This window comes from Camarhynchus parvulus, chromosome 18, assembly GCF_901933205.1.
Source record: "Camarhynchus parvulus chromosome 18, STF_HiC, whole genome shotgun sequence".
Taxonomy (NCBI): domain Eukaryota; kingdom Metazoa; phylum Chordata; class Aves; order Passeriformes; family Thraupidae; genus Camarhynchus; species Camarhynchus parvulus.
Window position 1 is genome coordinate 4,642,963 of NC_044588.1, and position 15,993 is coordinate 4,658,955.

At 55.1% G+C, this 15,993-nt stretch overlaps 1 long non-coding RNA gene across 1 annotated transcript in view; it reads right to left on the reverse strand.

The window, feature by feature from the left end:
* Positions 1 to 1,799: 1,799 nt before the first annotated feature.
* The window catches only part of LOC115911401, a 38,202-nt gene continuing 24,008 nt past the window's right edge, over positions 1,800 to 15,993 (reverse strand). The window contains exon 3 of the long non-coding RNA XR_004061258.1: positions 1,800 to 2,807. This is a non-coding gene — a long non-coding RNA (uncharacterized LOC115911401). The remainder of the gene's footprint in view (positions 2,808 to 15,993) is intronic.

Below are 15,993 nucleotides of genomic sequence, written 5' to 3' on the forward strand. Positions count from 1 at the left end.
CACCGGAGAAAACGCTCGGGAGCAAGACCAGACACAGAGAGAGGAAGCAGCAGCTTCCTTCCCCATCCAAACCAATTATCCCAGAGTTACACAAGGCACCATCCCCACCCCAAACTTTGGGATTGGGATCCTCCACCTTCCCCGGGGCAGCCTGGAAATGCCCATCCCAAAGGAGTTTTCCTGCAGCCACCACTGCAAATTCCCCAGGTGGGATTCCCTGTAAATCCCCCGGAGCCCAGGCATTTACATCCCATTTTATATGGAAAACACTAAAAACGGGATCACACCTTTTAAAACAGATATTTCCACCTCGCTGAAGCCCAGGCCCTGCCTCTGCCATCGGGCCTCGGATTTTAATTGAAAAAACGTGATTTAGGTTAATTGGCTGCAGATGAGTTACAGGGGAACATTTGATGCAGATTTGCAGATTTATGGCAGCAGGGACTCGACCATCCCAGGTTTTGCATTCCCCTCACAGCCCCAGTGCCAGAACAGCTCAGCTGGCCAAAAAAAAAGAAAAAAAAAAGTAATTAGTGTTTAATTTCTTAACAATTTTTTTTTACCTTCCTTTTAATTGCTCCACATAAAACTGTCCTAGAATTTTACAGCCTGGCCCAGTCCCCATTGCTGGTTTTAATTAGGCTGAGGCAGGGCTGGCACTTCATTTGGAGAGGGGGAGGACATCAGACCAGGCCTGGGGAAGGTTTGGCCTTCCAAGCACCCAGAAAACATCAGCAGGGAGCAGGAGCAGGGCTCCCAGAGCCGGGGTGTCCCTCTGTCCTTCTGTCCCATCCTGCTCATGGTTCCATGGAATCTCTGGTGGAAGGGAGCAGAGCTCTCTGCCAGCAGAATTTCCTCTCCTTGAGGGCGACCAAAGCACATTTTAGAGGGAAAATGAGCTTAGCTCAGAGCAGCTTCGGGGTAATTCCCATTCCTGGGGGATTGGGGCTCCCAGCACTTCCTCAGAGAGGAGCTCTGGCATCCTACAGAGATCCCAAACCTCTCCCAGCCCGGAGGAGCAGCCAAGGAATTCCCTGCAGGACACCAGAATTCCAGCCCAGCAAGGGTTAATGTTTGCATTTGGGAAAGCAAACCCATAAATCCACAGATTCCCCCTGCAGGACACCAGAATTCCTGCCCAGCAAGGGTTAATGTTTGCATTTGGGGAAGCAAACCCATAAATCCACGGATTCCCCCTGCAGGACACCAGAATTCCAGCCCAGCAAGGGTTAATGTTTGCATTTGGGAAAGCAAACCCATAAATCCACGGATTCCCCCTGCAGGACACCAGAATTCCAGCCCAGCAAGGGTTAATGTTTGCATTTGGGGAAGCAAACCCATAAATCCACGGATTCCCCCTGCAGCCAGGCCGGGTTTCCTTCCCGCTGCTCACCCAGGAAGGTCCCACCCTTCCCAGGCCGTGTTTGCTGGGGGATCCAAAGGGGAATATTCCTTAGGAACGCCAAAAATGCCAAATCCCACATCCCTGGGTCTGTCCCTGTGCCCACCCGTGGATCCATGCAGGATTCTGTGTAGGGAAAGGATGGCACAGGGGGAGCAGGACCTTGGTTTAAAGGACAAGGTGGGGATCAGCCAGAGCTTGGACTCAACCTTGGAAACTTTTCCCAACCTAAATAATCCTGGAAGAAGCTTCCAGTCACCGTGGCTGCTCCCAAATCATCATTCTGAACCCATCCTCATCAGGCCACTGCGCTTTTCTTATGACAGGACCTCTTTTTTTGGTTAAACAATGTTCAAAATCCTAAAAAAATAATGATCATAAATGGATATTTCCGCTACCTAAACATCCCTCTCACGTTCTGTTCCCCCAGGGCACCTTCTGGTGCTCACAGGGTGGGAGGGAACAGGATCCAGGCACAATTAACAACGGGATTTTAGGGGAAATAATTTGCATTTCAGTGGCTTTTGGAGCAGGAGGGATGGCAGTGGTGGTTAAAGGCTGGAAAGGGCAGAGGGAAAGGACAGGGGAGAACTTTCCTGCAAAATGAAGGTGCTTGTTCATTTGAGTTTGTCATTCTCAAGGTTTCCTGGAGAACCCAAAGCATCCCCAAAACCCCCTGGAAACGTGGGAAAACAGCATCCAGCACTCACAGAGCCCATGGGGTTTATTAAATGCAGTTTAATTGTCTCTGAGGGTGACACTCCTTCCCCTCACTGTGACATTCCCCATGCTGGGTTTGGCTTCCCCCAATTCCTGCCCTGGGATCCTCTGGGATGCTCCAGCTGTGGCACCAGGACCCTCCTGAGCCCCCCCAGCCCAGGATGAGCTCTGCCAGCCTGGAACCCCAGCACCAGCTCAGCTCCCAAAGGCTCCAGTCCCCACCAGGGGATCCACTGCAGCTCCAGCATCCTCAGGAAACACCCAAACCCCCCAAAACCAGCAAAAACAAAGACCAAAAATATCCACTGGAAAGCAGGCGAGTGCTTGGTCCTTGCCAGAGCAAAGCACTGAGCTCTTCACCATCCGTCCACGGCCAGGATCCACAGGGAAATTCCCAAATTCCCAAAGCCCGGCAGAAATTGCTCCTGAGCGCTGTCAGTCCCACGGGGAGGAGCTCAGCTCCTGCAGGGATGTGCAGCCCAGCACTGTCTGTCCTGGCTGTCCCTCTGTCCTTCTGCTCCAGCTGCAGTGTCCATGCTGGCCTCAGGAGCTGCTCCTGGCTGTCCTGGCTGTCCCTCTGTCCTTCTGCTCCAGCTGCAGTCTGTCCTGGCCTCAGGAGCTGCTCCTGGCTGTCCTTCTGTCCTTCTGTCCCTCTGTCCCTCACCCCGAGCCTCCAGCAGGGACCCTGCGAAGGAAAAGCAGCGTTAATGGAAGGGCCGGGCTGGGCTGGAGCAGGGGCCGATCCTCCCCCAGCACCAGTTCCGGGGTTAGCAGCGATGTGGGAAGGAGCAGCAGCCCCAAACCTTCTCCTCCTTTCCCCCGACCTCTCCTGTGCACTCCCAGAGCTGCTGGGGAGCTGAGAGTGCAAATCCTCCTGCCTGCCCCGAGCTCCTCCTGCCTGCCCTGAGCCTCTCCTGGCAGCCCTGAGCTTCTCCTGCCAGCCCTGAGCATCCCTGAGCTTCTCCTGCCTGCCCCGAGCTCCTCCTGCCTGCCCTGAGCTTCTCCTGCCTGCCCTGAGCATCCCTGAGCTTCTCCTGCCTGCCCTGAGCTTCCCTGAGCTCCTCCTGCCAGCCCTGAGCTTCTCCTGCCAGCCCTGAGCATCCCTGAGCTTCTCCTGCCTGCCCCGAGCTCCTCCTGCCCCCTGGGCACCCTGGAGCTCTGCAGGGCACTGACCCCAAACTCCCAGGGGATGGGCATCACTGCCCAGTGGGATCTGGGATGGGCAGGGAGCTCAAACATGGGTGGTGACACCCCAGAGGCACCCAGTGCCCCCTAAGAAGGTCCAGAGGCACCCAGTGAGCATCAACCCTGAACCCCCAGGCTCTGGGGACCTGAGCACAGCGGGATGTGGGACAGGCAGAGACACTGGTGACACCCCAGGGGCACCTCGTGAGCATCATTGGGTTTGCAGGGCACCAACCCCAAACCCCCAGGCTCTGTGCACAGCGGGATGTGGGACAGGCGGGGGCACCCCAGAGGCATCCAGTGCCCCCTAAGAAGGTCCAGAGGGACCTCATGAGCATCACTGGGGTTTGAAGGATACCAACCCCAATCTTCCAGGCTCTGGGGACCTGTGCACAGCGGGATGTGGGACAGGCAGGGACACTGGTGACACCCCAGGGGCACCCAGTGCCCGAGGAGAACATGCAGAGGGTCCAACCCCTGGGCTGGAAGCTCACACGGCCTCAGGGGGTTCAGGGTGGGTGCAGGGTGGGTGCAGGTTTGTGCCCCCAGCCCAGCCCAGCCCAGCGCAGGGAGTGCCCGGGCACAGCCGCGTTTGAAGGCGCCGCGGCCGGGAGCGATCAGAGGCCGCGGGGCGATAGCGCAGCCCCGGGGCTGCTCTGATCTCCTGATCTCTTATCTCGGGCTCCAGCGCGGGCAACACCCGCACTTCAAAGCGCTTCCTGCCCAGCCCAGCCCGGAGGGGCCCTCGGGCAGCTCGGGATGCGGCCGGGGCTCGGGGAGAGAGGCACGGGAGCGATGTCCCCTGTCTGTCCTGTCCGTCCTGCGGACATCACAGCACTGGACACACCAGGAGCAATGTCCCCTGTCTGTCCTGGGGACACCACAGTCTGTCCTGGGGACACACCAGGAGCAATGTCCCCTCCCTGTCCCCTGCCCGTCCTGGGGACATCACAGCCCTGGACACACCAGCCGTGATGTCCCCTGCCCATCCTGGGGACACCAGCACATCCTGAGTGTGTGAATGCAGTTCAGTGCCCAGTTGAACCCACAGGACAGAGCCCTCTGCTCTCCCCCAGGGAAAACCCACCCAGCCCCCCCTGCCCTACAAACCCCCCCAAACCAGGCAGATTCCAGGCGCAGTTTTCTCCATTTTCCTCCCCCATTCCCCAGGAGGGCCCATCTGCTCCGCTGAGCCCCAGCAGCACAGCCAGGCCACACTGAGAGCCACCAGCAGCTCCTGGCCACCAGCCCCGGGGTTTTGGTCCTTTCCAGGAGCCCCCAAACTCCCAGGAGAGCAGGGATGGAACAAGAGCTCAGCAGCATCCCACAGGGGAGAGGATCCACCCCGAGCCAACAGAGCAGGTGCTGGGTCTGCAGCAGATGGGATTTGCCTCCTGCCCATTTTGGGATGGGATTTGGGATGGGATCTGCCTCCTGCCCTCCCCTGTTCTCCGGGGGCAGAGCAAAGAGCAGGAATAAAACGGGAATTTTGGCTGTGGAGGGTGGGAGCATCCACAGAGAGAGTATGAACTGTGTGGGCAGCAAAGCCAAACAGGAAAAGGATCCAAGAGGCAGGAACAGGATTCTGGCAGCTCCCAGCTCCCTGCTGCTCCCTCAGACCCCTGGCCCTGCTCAGACATGTCCCAATTCCGCTTTCACTGCTGCAATTCTTCCATCCAAAGGGCTGGATTGACAAAAATGCAGCTGGAGAGCCACAGCCCCACTGCAGGAGCTGCTCCCAGCAGAGCTGCCTCAGCACCCCGGCCCTGCACCCACACCCAGGCTGGGCTCAGCCTGGCCCCCAAAAATGGGAGAAGGGAACTCCTGGCATGGCTGTGTCCAACCCTCTCTCCCTGTTTCCATCCCTATTTTCACCCCCTTCTCCCTGTTTCCATCTTTCTCTTCCTGTGTCCGCCCCTCTCTCTCTATTTCCATCTCTCTCTCCCTATTTCCATCTTTCTCTCCCTGCATCCATTCCTCTCTCCCTGTGTCCGCCCCTCTCTCTCTATTTCCATCTCTCTCTCTATTTCCATCTCTCTCCCTATTTCCATCCCTCTCTCCCTACTTCCATCCACCTTTCCCTATTTCCATCCCCCTCTCTCCCTATTTCCACCCCTCTCTCCCCATTTCCACCCCTCTCTCCCCATTTCCATCCCTCTCTCCCTGTTTCCACCTCTCTCTCCCTACTTCCATCCACCTTTCCCTATTTCCACCCCTCTCTCCCCATTCCCACCCCTCTCCCCGTATTCCCACCCCTCTCTCCCTCTGTCCATCCCTCCCTCAGCGTCCCACATGTCCCATCTCACAAGGGGACCCTCGCAGCTCCTTCCTCCCTGCTCCCCCACGGGCAGAGCCCCCCAGGCTGGGTCACCTCACACCCCCAACCCGCCCAGGAGGTGACCTGGGCTGGGAATTTGGGATCCTGGGGAAGAAATCCTCTCCAAGCTGCCTCCTCCACCACCAGCACTGCGGGATGCGGAGTCATGGAATGGTTTGGGGGGGGAAAAGGGACTTTAAAATTCCCCCAGTGGCACCTCCTGCCACATCCCACTGTCCCAGGCTGCTCCAAGCTCCCTTGAGACCCCCAGGGATGGATGGAGCAGCTTCTCTGTGGGTTCCTCAGGGCTGTGCCAGGCCTGCAGCAGCGCAGGAGGATCTGAAGCAGCCCAGAAGGAGCAGCCAGGCTCGGGGAGCTCCTCAGCACAGCCAGAGCAGCGCCAGCCCCATTCGCAGAGGGATTAAACCCAAAGGCAGAGGTGCGGTCACAGCTCGGGGCGGGAGCAGAGCTCGGCTCCCGGGTGGGAAGGTGTCAATGAGTAACCCTGACCCAGACAGCGCCTGAGTCACCCGGAGCCGCCTCTGACTCACGGACACGGGAGCGCGGGAGGATGCTCAGTGCTGGGGGGCAGGATGGATGAGAACTCCCAAACTCTGCCTCTCGAACCCCAAAATATCCCTCCCAAACGCTGCCTCTTTAACCCCAAAATATCCCTCCTAACCCCAAAATATCCCTCCCAAACTCTGCCTCTTTAACCCCAAAATATCCCTCCTAACCCCAAAATATCCCCCCCAAACTCTGCCTCTTGAACCCCAAAATATCCCTCCCAAACGCTGCCTCTTGAACCCCAAAATATCCCTCCTAACCCCAAAATATCCCTCCCAAACGCTGCCTCTTGAACCCCAAAATATCCCTCCTAACCCCAAAATATCCTCCCCAAACTCTGCCTCTTGAACCCCAAAATATCCCTCCCAAACGCTGCCTCTTGAACCCCAAAATATCCCCCCCAAACTCCGCTTCTTTAACCCCAAAATATCCCTCCCAAACTCCGCTTCTTTAACCCCAAAATATCCCCCCAAACCCTGCCTCTTTGACCCCAAAATATCCCTCCTAACCCCAAAATATCCCCCCCAAACTCTGCCTCTAACCCCAAAATATCTTTGGAATGTGGCTGGAGATTGTTTATCCAACATGTGAATTGTTTTAACTTAATGACCAATCAGGGCCAAGCTGTGTCAGGACTCTGGAAGGAGTCACGAATTTTTCATTATTATCTTTTTAGCCTTCTGTCTGTATCCTTTCTGTATTCTTCAGTGCAGTTTAGTACAGCATTCTTTAATATAATGTAAATATTAAATTATAATAAATAAATACCAAATTATAATAAATACTAAATTATAATAAATACTAAATTATAATAAATAATTAATAAATAACAATAAAATATTATTTATTATATAAAACAAATAATTATAATAAATAATTCTATTAATAAATGAATATATTAATAAATCAATATAGTAATATATATTATATCAATAATAAACTCTACTATTTAGTAATAATTATTAATAATAATTAATCAATATATTATAAATGAATATATTAATAAATGATTATAACAATTATAATAAATAAAAATATTAGTTAATTATTATTTATTATTTTATATAACAAAAAAATACATAATAAATTATATTATAATGTAATATATAATATATAATATAGTATAATAAAATAATAAATTATTATTTATTACTTATTATGTCCTTCTAAGAGCATGGAGTCAGATTCATCATTTCTCCCTCCTGCCATGGGGGACCCCAAAAATACGACAGAGAAAACACCCCGTGGGTGAGTCCTGGCTCATTCCCAGAGGATGCACCCAGAGCATGGCAGCGCCCGCTCCCAGCTCCATCCGCAGCTCCCTCCCCAAATTCCAGCCCTGGCCAAGCCCCCAAACCCGAGCACAGGTGGAAGGCTAAAAATGGAACCCCTCACCTTCCCCCCAGGCACAGCCTGAGGACTTTCTCACTGACACACGGCAACCTGTTCTGCCTCCTGCTCTTTGCAGCAATCTCCCCTCCCTCCCTCGCCTCAGGAGGGGCCACCCTGGCCCTGCAGAGCCCCAGAGCTGTCACAGGGCCAGCAATGAGCAAAGTCCCATTCCCCTTCATTTCTGACAAGGGTGACAAGCACAGCTGACATCAGCCCAGGCCAGCCCGCGCTGCCCCAGGTCTCAGGAAGGTTCTGGCACCTGCAGACAGTTCTGGGTCATTTATTCAAATGTCCCCACAGTGACAAAGCCCTGCCAGGCTGAGGGATGGGCCTGACCCTGCAGGGACATTCCCTGAGCAGCAGTTTTGCTGATTTCCCAGCATTTTCCTGCTGGAGCCCCTGGGCAGGCTGGAGCTGGGCAGCTCCCCTTGGTTTCTGCCAGCAGCTCCTGTGGATCCCTGGATGTTCCAAAGGAGCTGGAGGGCTCTGCTCCTCCTCACCAACAGGAGATCTCCATGGGCTGCAGGGGATGGCTCAGGTTGGAGCTTTTCTATTTTTCAGGTTCTGTGCTGCTTCAGTGTGTGGCTCTGGGCTCACATCAGGGGATGCTGAGCTCTGTGCACAGAGCAGGGAGACAAAACAATTCCTGCTCCAGCTGGGCACCAAGGACAAATGATCCAAATCTCAGCCCAGGAGCACAAACACCGTGGGCTGGAGAGAGAAAAACAAGCAGGGTGGGACTGGATGGGCTAAAGCTGGAATGGGACAATGAACTGCAAGGTGCAAATGGAGCAGAGCTGATCCCAGGGAGAGACCCCGTGCCCGGCCCTGCATTTTGGGGCCATTTTGGTTCATCTTGGGTGCAGCCCTGGCTGGGCTCTGGTGCTGCCCAAGGTGGATCCATGGAGGAGATGCTTTGGATAAATCCCTGCTTTATTCTGTAACTCTGCCCAGCCTCTGCTCCAGCTCAGCCTTCCCATTTCATCCCAGGGATGCTCTGAGGTACCTCCCGCACCCACAGAGGTGAGCAGGGGCTGGATCCCCAGGATAAAAGGGATTTCAGGGGGTCCCCTCCTCATTCCCACTCCTGTCTCCCATTCCAGGGCACAATGAACTCCTCCCAGGGTGGGCAGAGCTGCAAACCCCCCGTGTTTGCCCCCATGGGTTTGGCTGTGCCTCCCACAGGATCCCACCCCAGGCACCAGCCCTGCTCCCCACGGCCTGGGGGTGCCCCAGATCCACACACCTGGGGCCAGGTGATCCCTGGAAAGCTTTGGGTCAGCGAGTGACACCAAACAAGGGTGTCCTGGCCCATCCCCACCCCTGTCCTTGGAGCTGGGAGGGAGGGAAGGAGGAAAACCCATCCGGTGATTTCGCAGCTCTGAGCTGATTTCCAGCCCGGGGATTACCCATTTAAGCAGAGGTTTTTCCTGTGCTGACCCTAAGCTGATTAATCCTCTGTGCCCTCCTCTTCTCCGTTCCTCCTTTCCATGGAAAACGAAGGAATGCAATCCCTGGAATGAGGCGAGGCAGAGCTGGATGCAGCGTGAGCAGGGGATCCTGCCTCCCTGCAGAGCTCCCAAGCACCCCAATCTTCATCTCCTTATCACAAAGGATCTGATATCCCCGAGGGAAGGGAGAAATCCCCCTGCCCACCACCCCAGCAGGTCATGGTGGGGCCCAGCAGCGCCAATTCCCTCCCAGTGCAATGGGAATTATTGGTCATGGAGGTGCTGCTGGCACGGTGAGCAGGGGGATTAATTAATTAATTAATTAATTAATTATTAACAACTCGACAATTAATTAATAAATAATTGGCTAATTATTAATAATTAAATAATTGTTAATAATTATTAATTATTATTAATAAACAATAATAATTAATCACCAATTAACTAATAATAATTCACCAATAAATAGATTAATTAATTAATCAGCTGCTGCAGCCACTCCCTGCTCCTGCTGCTCCCCCGGCACTTTGTTCTCCCCCTTTATTTTTGTTCTGGGCGGGACAAAAATAAATTGAAATAAATAAAATAGATTTAAATAATTATTCACAAATTAATAATTAATTAATAAAATTAATTAATAATAATTCACAGTTTAATTAATTATCAATAATTCACCGATTAATTAACAAGTCACAAATTAATTAATTAATAATAATTCACCAATTAATTAATTAATCAGCTGCTGCAGCCACTCCCTGCTCCTGCTGCTCCCCTGGCACATTGTTCTCCCCCTTTATTTTTGTTGTGGGCGGGACAAAAATAAATTGAAATAAATAAAATACAATTGAAATCAATTGAAATCAATTGAGATCGATTGCCCTGGCACGGAGCAGGAGCAGGGTGGTTATCCCAGATCCAAGGAACAACACCCCCCTGTCCCAAACTGCTCTGGGAGCCAGGGAATTCTGCATTCCGGGATAACAGGAGCCCCAAAGCCAAGCTGCTTCTTGCAGCTGGAGCCTCGGGAGCCCCAAATCCAGGCAGGAAGCTGGAGAGGACGGAGGGGACGTTTGTGGTGCTGGAACATCTGCTCTGCAACACCCAGGAGCCCCTTCTGGCCTAAAGCCTCGGGGCTGGAGCACGGCGCGTCTGAGAGATGCTGCAGCTGCTGGAAGGGCCTGGCTGAGCTCCTGGCATCCCACAGATCCCGAAAATGCCAGGAATCGCAAGAAATCAGCCCAGGGTGCCATCCCAGGCACAGCCAGGTCCTGTTTGCCGGGAAGAGCAGGGAGAGCCGCAATCCTGCCTGGGAATTGCCCAGAGCCGGCTGTGCGCCCGGGGGGCAGCAGGAACACGGGGCTCACACCCAGCCCCGCGTCCAGGGAGCCTCACCGCGGCAAAAACACCTGCCAGCCCTGCCGGAGCCCCTGAGCTGCTGCTGCCAGCAGGAGCTGCCGCCCTGCAGGCAGGGCAAGGGCAGGAACCTCGCTGCCACGAGGCACAAATCACCCAGAGGTGTCACTGGCCCTGTCCCTCAGGCTGAGGGAGTTCACCAGGGATGGATCTGCAGATCCAGGCCCTTTCCCTCCCCTCCTCACACGGATTTTAACATTTCCTGCCAAGCAGTTGTGCAGATGTTGGGTTCCTGGCAGGGACCTTGTGTGCGCTCCCTGAGGAGCTCAGGAAAAGCCTTGGGAGTGCAGGGACACGTCCCTGTGCCCACACCCATGGGGACAATTCCCTGTGCCCACTGACCCACGGGGACACGTCCCTGTGCCCACAGTGACCCATAGGGACACTTCCCTGTGCCCACAGTGACCCATGGGGACACTTCCCTGTGCCCACAGTGATCCATGGGGACAATTCCCTGTGCCCACTGACCCATAGGGACACTTCCCTGTGCCCACAGTGACCCATAGGGACACTTCCCTGTGCCCACAGTGACCCATGGGACAATTCCCTGTGCCCACAGATCCATGGGGACACTCCCTGGCCCCCAATGACCCATGGGGACATTCCGTCCACAGTACCCATGGGGACACGTTGTCCCACAGATCCATGGGGACACTTCCCTGTGCCCACAGTGACCCATGGGGACAATTCCCCGTGCCCACAGATCCATGGGGACACTTCCCTGTGCCCACACTGATCATGGGGACAATTCCCTGTGCCCACAGTGACCCATGGGGACACGTCCCTGTGCCCACTGACCCATGGGGACACTGTGAGCACAGTGACTGAGGAGACACTGGGGGGACATTGAGAGGACCCTGAGGGGACACTGGGGGACACTGGAGGGACATTGGGAGGACATTGAGAGGACACTGAGAGGAAACTTGAGGGGACACTGGGAGGACACTGAGGGGACCCTGAGAGGACACTGGGGGGACACTGGGGGGACACTGGGGGGACACTGAGGGGACACTGGGGGGACACTTTTCCTGCTGGGCCTCCCCCCCTGAGCCCAGCGTACCCAGGGGGAGTTCCTGTGCCTACAAGGGTTAAATCCCTGCCCTGTGTTCGCTCTCCTGGCTGCCTGGGTGCTTGAGGAGCTGTCAGCACCTCAGCTTTGGATTTATTTGGGCATTAAAAAGGGCCCGGGGCGGGCGGATGCAAACACTCGCTGGAAAATGTGCCTGCAGCACAACCCCAGCCCCTGCACACAGGCCAGCCTTTAATAAGGGCATTTAATTAAAGTCATATAACTTGGTTTTTAGTATTATTATTATTATTATTATTGAAAAAGGAGGGGAGGGATAATAAAATAAATAAAGAAGTGGGGCCTGCTGAGCTGCAAGCAAAGGTTGGGACACAAAGAGGGGGTTTGGAGTGGGGGCTTAATGGAAAAGTCATCAACAGTGTGTTGTGTTGCTCCTTATTTCCCAGCCTTGCGTGGGCTTGGGCAGAGAATTTGAAGGGATTCCTCAATTTCCAGGCTGCCTTTTCCCCCCTCTCCCCATCCTCTTCCCCGCTGCTGAAATTTTGCAGAATGATGAATTTTTCCAAACCCCGTTGCCAAAGGCCGCTGCTGTTGGATGGGGCTGCTGTCGCTCTCTGTGCTTGTTTAACCTTTCCCTCCTTTCCCTTCCTTGGATCTGGGGCATGCTGGAGCCCCCAGGTTTGGTGTGAGCCCCTCGAGGGCTGCACTGTGGGGCCGAGAGGGGAGCAGGACGAGCTTTGGGAAGGGGCTGTGGGGTGGGTGAGGTTTTGGGATCCTTTATCCGTGTGCTGAGCCCTGCTGGGCCCGGGGGAGCAGCCACGAGGTCCTGGTGGCCACCTTGAGGTGCTGCTCATCCCTGGGGCCCTGCCTTGCCCTCGATCAAGCGTTTAAACCAGGTTTAATTCTCCTGAGCCCTTTCCCGAGGGGTTTTTTCTTGGATTACCCACAGTGCTGAACATGGGATGGATTTCACCCCTGCAGGTGATGCTGCGGCTCTGGCTCATCCCTGCTCCTGTGGGCCAGGAGCAAATTCACTGGAAAGCAAAAGTGCAGGAATTGGGGACGCCATGGATGGGAGGATTTGTTCTGCCTCACGCCAGGGTATCGTTCCCGTGCTCCCATTCCTTGCTGGGATCACTGTGGGCACAGGGAGGGCAGGACAGCCCTGGAATGGAATCCCAAGAGCAGCTGTGGCTGTCCCCAGATCCCTGGAAGTGTCCCAGGCAGGGACAGGCGGGATCTTGGGGAGCAATTCCCACCTGGGAGGGTGAAACAGAATCCCAAGAGCAGCTCGGGCTGTCCCTGAAGTGTCCCAGGCCAGGCTGGGGCAGTGGGAGGGTCCCTGCCCATGGCAGGGGGATGGATCCACGGCCTGGATGGGATTTCAGGTCCTTTCCAAGCCAAGCCATCCCATACCTCTGTGATAGCAGGAGAGCTCTGCCCGTCCCAGCTGGAGTGCCAGGCTGGAGAGGTGCCAAGGGATGGGAAACATGCTCTCCTCCCCAAGGGCTGGGGTTCTGGGGTGCCAGGCTGGGCCTGACTCCACAACACCCCCACATCCCCGGGATTTGCATCCCTGTTTCCAAAACCCAGCCTGGGGTTTGCAAATTGGCACTGGGGGAGCAAAGACGGAGCAGATAATGAACCCCAAACTCCCAACAGACCCAGGAGGGAAGCAGAGGAAGCAAAGCTGCGAAGTGCGGCTTTTTCCCTGGGCAAATCGTGGCGCTCCCCTTCTCCAGCGCTGGACAGGAGTTTCACCCCAGCTGCCACACTTGGAAACAGCAACTCTGAATTCCAAACGTGTCCAATTCCCAGCTCCCAGCGCAATTAACAGCCGCTAATTAACTCCGTGTGCTCAGGGCCTGCCAAAGCCAGGCTGGGCTCCTCGGAGCTGCCAAGAGCAGCAGCTCCCAAAGCCTGGACGCAGGAAACTCCTCCCGGGGATCCCAGGGTGCTGCAGCCCCTCCCTGGCCAAAAAGCAGGAGATTCCAGCAGCCCCAGCTCCTGGGTGAGGGATTGTCTGGGAAAAGAGGAAGGAGGGATGGGATGGGATGGGATGGGATGGGATGGGATGGGATGGGATGGGATGGGATTGGGATGGGATTGGGATGGGATGGGATGGGATTGGGATGGGATTGGGATGATGGGGATAGGATTGGGATGGGATGGGATGATTGGGATTGGGATGATGGGGATGGGATCCATGGGATGGGATGATGGGATTGGGATCCATGAGATGAGATCCATGGGATGGGATCCATGGATGATGGGATGGGATTATGGGATTGGGATGATGGGATTGGGATGATGGGATTGGGATGATTGGGATGGGATTAGGATGATGGGATTGGGATCCATGAGATGAGATCCATGGGATGGGATCCATGGGATGGGATCCGTGAGATCCATGGGATGGGATCGTGGGATCCATTGGATGATGAGGGATGGGATCCATGGGATTGGGATGATTGGGATTGGGATGATGGGATGTAGGATGGGAAGGGATGGGATGGCACTGCTTCCCCTCCTGCAGCACACACAGATCCCTGGGAGCCAGGGAGCCTCAGCCCCTGCTCCAAAGGGAAAAGCTGGGATCCTTTGGGATGTCCTGCAGAGCACCAAGAGCTGGGTGCACCTCGTGAGCCCCTTCCAACCGCCATCCAAATATTCTGGGATGCTCTGGCACCTCCCGTCCCAGCCACAAGTGGAAACCAGCGGGATCCTCCATCCTGCCAGCAACAACGCTCCGCACTGCCACTTTTAAGGACTCTTTTGGGAATTTGCAGCAGCCCAGCCCTCAGTGGGTCACTGGGGCAGCGCGTGGCAGGGCTGGGCTCCAGCAGGAACCTCCTCCCTTGTCTGGAAAAATTACAGCCCCGGCCGCTGCTCCCACATCTGACAAGACGCCGCATGCTCGGCTAATCCTGCTGGAGATTAACTCTGCCCTTGGAATTCCTGCCTCTGCAGCAGGCAACCCGCAGAGCTGCTGCTGGGGGGGCTCCTCCCTGCTCGAGAGCACTTTCTGCAGGCTGGCTGGGAAGGGCTGGCCCAGGGTGGATCTGGGGTCACTTCTCCTCCGGGAGCCCTCAGGGTGTCCCTTGTCCCGTCTGCCACCCCAAAGGTGCGGCCTGATTGTGGGGAGAGGAAAGGAGAAGATTTGGGATGGATTTGCTGCCAACAGATCCTCACCCAAATCTGCTCCTCCTCCTCTTCTGGCTCAGGAGCCCCCAAAGTGCCACATTTCACCCCAAAACAGCTGAGATCCAACAGGGGATCCAACAGGGGCAGGAAAGGGATCAGCTGCTCCAAGGAATCCCAAAAGCTCGAGGCCTTCAGGAACAATCCAACCTCAACCAAGACTTAAGAGAGGAAATCATTCCAAAAACATGAGGACAGGATTTTTTTATGGAAGCCCCAGCCTGGTGCCGTGCAGATCCCAATCCCACGCCCACCCCACAGGCAATGAGTGACTCCAGCAGCACTGGGGCAGCTTGTGGGAAACTCAGGAAAGGATTCCCTGAACAGAGCCAACACAACTCCTACTGTACGCTGAGAAAAAGGCAAAAAAATGGGAAAAAAAAGAAGAAAAAAAAAATGTATCAAGTGCCTGGAGCTGTCAGAAAGATTTCTGCAGCTCTGGCAAGACAGACACAACTAATTTAGCACAGCCTGGCTGAGGAATATTAAGGAATATTAAGCTGTCAGTCTGGATGATAGGAATTTAATCACTGGGAGCAGATCAAAGCTCAGCAGCACCATCAGTGTGGGCTGGACACGCAGGGATCAGAGTGGGATGGGCAGGAAAAGCCTGTCCTGCAGGGACAGCCCCCTCTGGGATGTCACCACCACAGGGACTGTCACCTTGGGGTGCTGCATCCCTTAGGGAATGCCATGGAGAGGGAGGATGAGGCCCTGGATCCCACAGAAATCCCTCCCTGAGCGTGGCGAGGCTGGCACAGCTGGGACTGGGCTGATCCCAACTTCCATCCCCCTCTGCAGGAGGAGCAGCTCAGCCTCCCCCTGGGATCCCCCAGATCCAACAACGGCACCACAGAGCCAACAATGTCCCTGTGTGCCACCTCCCTGCCTGTCCCTGTGTGCCACCTCCCTGCCTGTCCCCCTGTGCCACCTCCCTCTCTGTCCCTCTGTGCCACCTCCCTCTGTGTCCCTGCGTGCCACCTCCCTCGCAGGCAGAGGAAGGGGAACAGCAGCTGGGGAGGGAAAATCCCCAAAATTCCCAACCAGACCCCAAACCTGGGATGTTCCAGCCTACAGCTGCCCCAGTCATTTTTCCTGGGGGCAGGAAACAGAATTCCCAAAATTCTCAACCAGACCCCAAACCTTTGGCTGCCCCCCTCATTTTTCCTGGGTTTTTTTGGGGGGGCAGGAAACAGAATTCCCATAAATTTTTCCCACATCTGCACCTGGGAAAACCCAGAGGTCACTCGTGGGGGGACAAACCCCTCTGGCTGGCACTGGGTCAGCCCAACCCATCCTGGTGCAGACAATTCCTGGG